This window comes from Ornithorhynchus anatinus, chromosome 5 (assembly GCF_004115215.2).
Source record: "Ornithorhynchus anatinus isolate Pmale09 chromosome 5, mOrnAna1.pri.v4, whole genome shotgun sequence".
Taxonomy (NCBI): domain Eukaryota; kingdom Metazoa; phylum Chordata; class Mammalia; order Monotremata; family Ornithorhynchidae; genus Ornithorhynchus; species Ornithorhynchus anatinus.
The window spans coordinates 84,519,374-84,527,169 of NC_041732.1; the positions used below are offsets into that span (position 1 = coordinate 84,519,374).

The window sequence follows — 7,796 nt, forward strand, 5'->3', positions numbered from 1 at the left end:
CACCCTGAGATAAGAGGGGGAAGGGCTAGAGGAATGTGAGCCCCTGGGTGACTGTGGGGAAGTAGAGAGAAAGGGTCCTGGAGGACTGGGGAAGGGGGCTAGAGCTAGGAAAAGGAGGTTGGAACTGGAATTGTTTACTTTGTGACCACATTCAGACACCATCAAACAGTGCTGAGATCTCTCTTGGTGTCTGCCTGTGGAAGGGCCAGGGGAGCAGCTCCGGGTGGCGGCGAGACGCGTGGACTTGGGAAGCCGAAGGCGCGGGATGGCAAGCTTCGTCAGCGAGCTTCCTGCAGTCAGCCACGGGGGGAGTTGTGGGGAGGGGTGGAGGTGGTGAGCTATTCCCCAATGACCCCTTCTCCCCGCGCCCCCCCCCCCTTAGAATGTATGTTCCTCATGGGAAGGGAAAGTGCACTATGTGCTTCTGTTGCCCTTCCCGAGTCCTTATTAGAGTGCACTGCATCAGATAGCTGCACTTATTCATTTAATTATGGTGCATGGCTTTGTGTCAAGTGTTGTGCTAAGCCCTGGGATAGATAGAAACACATCAAATCAGACCGAGTCCCAGTTCCTCATGGGGCTCATAATCTAGCCCCTCTCTCCCCCTCTCTTCCTCCAACATTCCCTCTCCCTCCCTCATCCCTCTCCTCCTTCTCTCCCTGTTTTCTACCATTATTCCTCCTCTCTTCCTTCCCATCTTTCTTCCTTCTGTCCCAGCTCCTCCTCCATCGAAGGGGCATATCCATATTCATCCCCCCAACCCCGACCTCAGCCCCACAGCACGTATGTACTTATCTGTAATTTACATATTTATATTAATGTCTGTCTCCCCCTCTAGACCATAAGCTCGGTGAGGGCTGGGAATGTGTCTGCTTATTATGTTGTACTCTCCCAAGTGCTCTGTACACAGTAAGCACTCACTAAATACAACTGACTGACAACTAGATGGTGGTAGGTAAGGGGATTGCCACCATGACAAGCAAGAGTCAACAGGGCCAGGCTGAAAGGTCAAGAAAATGCAAATAACGGACCTCGAGGGTGGGAGCCCTCAGATCTGCCGCTGCTCCAGGTAGAGGGTACGCACCTGCCTGCGGAGGCTAAAAGACTTGAGTGCATGCCATGCCTATACAACTCTGGGAAAGTTAGGGGGAATTAGACAAAGGTTCAGTTGTTCACTTTCCTCCAAAGAGCTAGCTCTGCACAATGAGGACGCTCAAAAAATGTTGCTGAGTCGTAGCATATGGATTTGATAGAGCAACTAAAATGAAGAAATTCCATGTACCTCTTTAAAACCCGACGGAATAAAGCCCTGGGATAACTTTCTGAAAACACAAAGCTACCAGGACCACCTAGATAAGTCCAGAACAACCTCTGTCATTTCAATTATTCCAAAGCACAAATTATTCTCTAAATCCATGACCGTTTGCTTGGCAATCTTTACGATCCAAGGCTCGGCCCAAAGGAAGCACTCAATAAACACCATCGATGTGATGGACCTACAAAGTGCCATCTTAGAATCACTAGCATTGCGGAAACCACTGGCACATTTCAAAACGATGGGTCTCACCTGATTATCCTATATTCTCCCTGGCACCTAACGCATTGTATTCACTTCATAGGTGCCACAATAATTCACAAATTATACAAATGGCATTTAATACTCATTAGAAAAGTCTTTCTAATTCAATCTCTCTTGTCTCTGCATTCCAACACAAACTTTCTCTCCCGATGAAGAACGGGAAATCAAGTCAGTCAAATGTGGTCTCAGCGTCGGTCTTATTTCCTGGAGGGGACGGTAAAGTGAACAACTGCAGAGACGGCCTTGTCTCTTTCACTCATCATCGCCCCGAAAGCACAAGACCTGACATGCCCCACCATGGTTCTCCATCGCTGCCAAAATAGGAACAGCAATAACAATTAGATCAAAGAGGAAATTTCCCTCTTTAAAACATACATTTATATTTCTAGCTATCTTCTACTTCCCCCACTGGCTTTGCTAATATGTTTATTGCCACCGGTGGTCTTGAAAGTAGTTCTAGAGAACGTGAACTGGATAAATACGACCTGTCACCACCTACATGAAAAAGAAGTTTCTTTTGAGGGTCATTTATTTTTCCCTGTTTAACAGTTTGTCTTTCTTGGTAAAACTGGAGGAATTCCTGCAAAAATCAAAAATGAATACATTTTCAAGGCTAGAAATACAGGACTGGAACCTGTTTGTCACAGAATGACTAATAGAATAAACTGTGTTTCAATCTCAAGACTGCGAAAAACTTATTTTTCAAAGAAAGTCCAATTTCGGGCCCAAGATAACTGAACTGAGCTATCAGCGGGGAGCCTCCCGCTTCCCAAATATACTTTCCCTATGTGTGGCCATTCAGTCTAACCACATTGTCCATCAGACAGTATTTCTTATTTATAAAGGACCTGCTACAAAAATGAATAATTTAGTGACAATAACTCACCAATGGACTTTAAATGAACTTTTCTTTTTTTCAAAAATCCAAGCCAAACCACTTAAAGTTTCTTTACGGAAGTTGTTGCTGATCAACAATACCTATAAAATACGTCATCACTATACCGCCACTGTTACCGACTGCCACCAGGAACCCAGAGAAAAGTGGAAAGTATCGCCACATGCCAGAAACCAGAAAAGAGGAGGGGACTTGGGAAGGAAAGGACCTGGTCGATGGCCTACAACACCACAACCCTTTTGTTCACCTACCCATATGTTGCTGGGACTGGGGATCCCCCATTGGCCACACACTCCCTCACAGGGGAACTTCACCTTCTGCTGTGTTTTTTTCCAACACAAAAGATAACTCTGTGTGTGTGTGTGTGTACACACACACCCCAGCAGAGACCTATCACGTTCGGACACTGGGCCTGTGACATTGGGCCTCTGCTTGGTGCTGGCAACCCCATAGAGGGAGAGAGCCAGAGAAGCAGGACAATAAATTCCAATTGAGCGGTAGGGGAGAAGTTCAGAAAGGAAGATGTGTCAGGCACTTCCTGTCCTTTTTCAGGTTCTAAAGTAGATTATAAACTCTTTAAGGATAGGAAGAGTGTCTTCCTCCTCTATTGTACTTTTCTAAGTGCTTAGTACAGTTATCCGTACCCAGTAGGTACAGTAGGAGACTGTCCATGCTGAGGAAATTCACACTCATCTTATGGAACCCTACTTTCATTCATTCATTTGTATTTACTGAGCGCTGTGTCCAGACCAGAGTCAGGACGTGGGCAGGAGGTCGGTGGTGAGATAGACAAGATCAAGGTAGAGTGAGAAGGTTAGCATTAGAGAAGCGAAGTGTACGGGCTGGGCTGTAGTAGGAGAGTAGCGAGGTGAGGTAGGAGGGGGCAAGGTGGTGGACTGCTTTAAAGCCAAGGGCAAAGAGCTTTATTCTGCCACATAGGTAGATGGGCAACCACTGGAGATTCTTCAGGAGTGGGGAAACGCCCTGAACGTTTCTGCAGAAAAATGATCCGGGCAGCAGAGTGAAGCATGGAGTGAAGCATGGACTGGAGTGGGAGGCCAGCACGGAGGCGTCAGAGGATCTTGGTTCTAATGTCGGTTCTGCCATTACCTAATGCACGACCTACTGCAAGTCACTTAACTTTTCTTTGCCTCAGTTTTCTCATCTGTAAAATGGAGGATCAATATCTGTTCTCCCTCCAACTTAGACTGAGCCTAATGGGAGACAGGAACTGTGTCCAACCTGAATATCTTGTCACTAAACCCACACTTACTACCATCAGTCAAACAATGGTACTTATTGAGTGCAGAGCACTCGGGACACATACAGGGTTGCAAGAAATGATGCTTGTACGGTACCTGGCACACAGCAAGCACTTAAACCTCGTACGTGGACTGCGAGCCCTATCTGGGCAGCGACTGTGTCTAACGTGATTACCTTGCATCTACCCCACCACTCAGTACAGTGCCTGGCACAAAGTAAGTGCTTAATAAATACCATAAGTAATTATTACTGTTCACAAATGCCATAATCATTATTATTCCAGACACCTAAAATGTTCAAGTCAGAATTTCATAGTTGATCTTATAGAGCAAGTACATCCTAGTGGAAAAAGCATGGGCCTAGGACTCAAAGGACCTGGATTCTAATTCCAGCTCCATTACCTGTCTGCTGTTTGACCTCGGGCAAAACTTCTCTGAATCTCGTTTTCCTCATGTGTCAAGGGGGTGGGGGGGAAATAGATGACAATTATAGTATTTGTTAAGCGCTTACTATGTGCCAAGCACTGTTCTAAGCGCTGGGGTAGATACAGGGTAATCAGGTTGTCCCACGTGGAGCTCACAGTCTTAATCCCCATTTTACAGATGAGGTAACTGAGGCACAGAGAAGTGAAGTGGCTTTCCCAATCCTACTTGGACCACGAGCCCCATGTGGGACAGGGACTGTGTCCCACCTGATTATCTTGCATCTATCCCGGCACGGAGTACAATGCTTGGCATGTGGTAAGTGCCTAGCAAATACTTTCATTATTAATTATTATTATGTGGAAAGAGAAAGCTTTAGGATATTGGAATCCCACCAGATTGGGGCACAGGGGCCTTTTCCTTGAAATTAAAACCCGCTACGGGCTACTTGGGCCCACTCAGCTTTGATTACTAAATTAAACAAAGGTTTGATAGCGAGTTTGCCAATGTGCAGGTGTTTGTGTGGGATGAGATGAAGGCTAAAATGGACGGAGCACCTGCTTTAAAGATTCGACCTGAACCAAACTAGAGCAACCCTAAGAGGAACATAAAGGACAGGAAAGCAGGTTGATTGTAAGCTCACTGTGGGCAGGGAACATGTCTACCAAGTCTATTGTACTATATTCTCTCAAGCGCTTGGTACAATGCTATGCACAGAACCAGCGCTCCACCAATACCATTTATTGATGGAAGCATTTTCCCCAAGCAGGTTGCTTCTGGGTCACCTTACTTGGTAAGCTAACTTTTGGTAGCACCAAAATCCTGCTTCTGGTCACCATTACAGATCTTCCTTCATCCCCAGGGAGAAATGCTGTAAAAGGATTCTGCCTGGTGAGAGGTAACGGAGTGAAGCCGAGGCCACGCGACAACTTGAAGGGGAAACACGGCAGGCTGGGTGGGGAGGGAAAGCTCTCCCATTCCCGAGAGCTAACTGGGTAAAGCCTTCTTCCCTGTGGTATTGGAAGGGAAGAGGACTCTATCTCCTCTTCCACCTAAAGGTTTCTGACTCACAGTGCCCCCTACACAAAGGGCAGGGACAAAAGCAGGGGTGCAGAGAGAAGAGGGCCCAGACAGAGGCAGGCTTCTGTGACATCAACGAGCAGAGAGACCCGATTCTGGATGACCTCAATGTAGGATGGGTAGACGGAGGTCAGTCCAAGCACAATGGGGCGGAGGAGGGAGGAGAAGAGGACTTTCCCCTATAGCTGGAAATCTATGGAGATCCACTGCCAATTTTGGGGGGGAAGAGGGGCACAATTACCCCCACAAAGGTGGGTCTGCTGCTCCCCCTCAACCACTTGGAGCCCTGATGATGAGGATGAGGAGGAGGAGGAGGAGGAAGAGGAGGAGGAAGAGGAGGAGGATGATTGTGGTATTTGTTACATGGTTACTTTGTGCCAGACACCAAACTAAGCGCTGTGGTGGATACAAGCAAATCGAGGTGGACGCAGACCCTGTCCCATCTGGGGCTCAAAGTCTTAATTCCCATTTCACAGATGAGGGAAATGAGGCCCAGAAAAGTGAAGTGATTTGGACAAGGCCACCCAGCAGACAAGAGGAGGAACCGGGATTGGAACCCTTAACCTTCCGACTCCCAGGCCCGTACTCTAGACACTATTCCATGTTGATCAGAGTGGACCCTGCACGACTTAAGCATGCCCAGAGATTGGGGAGCCTGACAGGCTGGTCAAGGTGGGCAGTGATCAGGGATGGCTTTGTGCCAGGCGTGCCCACGCAGTAGGCCGGCTGGGGCAGCTTGGCATGACGGGGCTGGAGCGGACAGTGGGCAGGGAAGGTATGGCGTGTCAGGGTGGACGGTGGGTAAGGTGGCACTGTGTGTTGGGGAGGATAGTGGGAATTGTGAGCCAAGGCCGGGGAAGGCAGGAGGCACGGAGGACATTGTGTGTCGGGGCCGGGGAGGGCTGTGGGCACGGAGGGCATCGTGTGCAGGGGCCGGGGAGAAATGTAAGCATGGAGGGCACCGTGTGCCAGGGCCGGGGAGGACGGTGGGCACGGTGGGCCGAGGCCGGGGAGGACCGTGAGCACGGAGGGCATTGTGTGCCAGAGCCGGGGAGGACCGTGGGCACGGTGGGCACTGTGGGCCAAGGCCGGGGAGGACCGTGAGCACGGAGGGCGCTGTGTGCCAGTGCCGGGGGAGACGGTGGACTCGAGGGGCACTGGGTGCGGGGGAGGGCGGTGGACACGGTGAGCATTGTGTACCAGGGCTGGGGAGGCCAGTAGGTCCGAGATGGGGGCCGGAGAGAGGGGAGAAGGGATGGGGGGGGGCGGCTAGGATGGGGCCCGGGAGTCGGGATCACCAAATGGCAGCCCCTCGGCCGGTCCCCGGCTCCCGGCGGCTCCGGGCCGGGCCTCGGCGGGCCTTGACCCCATCCTCCGCCCCGCTCCGCCCTCTCTCCGGCCGCCCGGACCCCCCGACCCCCGGGGCCCCGCTCTGCCCTCGGCCCGGCCCGCCCTCCGGGAGCGGGACAAGGGGACAAGGGGACAAGGGGACAAGGGGACAAGGACAGGGAGCGGCGGCCCCGGGCTGCCCCGCCGCGGGGCCCGGGCCCGGCCTTCGGACCGACCGCCCGCCCGTCCGGCCCTGCCTAAGGCCCAACGCCGGCCCCCGCCCAGGCCCCGGCTCCGGCTCCCAGGGCCCGGCTCCAGACCTCCGCTCCGGGCTCTGGGCTCCTCACTCCCGGCCCCGGCCCCGGCCCCGGCCCCGGCCCCGGCCCCGGCCCCGGCCCCGGCCCGCTCCCTCCGACACTCACCCGCCCAGAGACACCGACACCGACAGGGACAGCGCCGCTTCCTCCTGCTCCACCTCCTCCTCCTCCTCTTGCTCCCGCTGCTCCTCCTCCTCCCGCTGTCGCCGCACCGCCCCTTCCGTCCTCCCGCCTCCCCCCCGCCCCGGGCCCCGGGCCCCGGGCCCCGGGCCCCTCCCTCCCTCCCTCCCTCCCGGCCCCGCTACCGGCCACCAACCCGACCGACCGACGGACCGGCCGACCCACGGACCCCGGGACCCCCGGCTCCCGGACACCCCGACACCACCCCCGGGGGCTCCACCCCCCAGCCCGGCCCCCTCTGCGCTCGGGGACACTCGGACCGGGACCAGGGTCAGGACCGGGGTCAGGTCCAGGGTCAGGGCCAGGGTCAGGACCAGAACCCGAACCAGGGTCAGGGCCAGAGTCAGGACCGGGACCAGGGTCAGGACCGGGATCAGGCCCAGGGTCAGAACCGAGACCAGGATCAGGACCGGGATCAGGACCAGGCCCAGGGTCAGAACCGGGACCAGGGTCAGGATCAGGCCCAGGGTCAGGACCGGGATCAGGACCAGGACCAGGCCCAGGGTCAGGACCGGGACCAGGGTCAGGACCGGGATCAGGACCAGGCCCAGGGTCAGAACCGGGACCAGGGTCAGGACCGGGATCAGGACCAGGGTCAGAACCGGGACCAGGATCAGGACCGGGACCAGGGTCAGGACCGGGACCAGGGTCAGAACCAGGATGATAATAATAATAATAATGTTGGTATTTGTTAAGCGCTTACTATGTGCCAAGAACTGTTCTAAGCACTG

At 53.4% G+C, this 7,796-nt stretch overlaps 1 protein-coding gene across 1 annotated transcript in view; it reads right to left on the reverse strand.

The window, feature by feature from the left end:
* Positions 1-7,069, reverse strand: part of SOCS6 (suppressor of cytokine signaling 6) — a 67,771-nt gene extending 60,702 nt beyond the window's left edge. The window contains exon 1 of the mRNA XM_029066683.2: positions 6,991-7,069. The gene's annotated coding sequence lies outside the window, so the exon portion shown is untranslated. The remainder of the gene's footprint in view (positions 1-6,990) is intronic.
* Between the last annotated feature and the right edge of the window lie 727 nt (positions 7,070-7,796).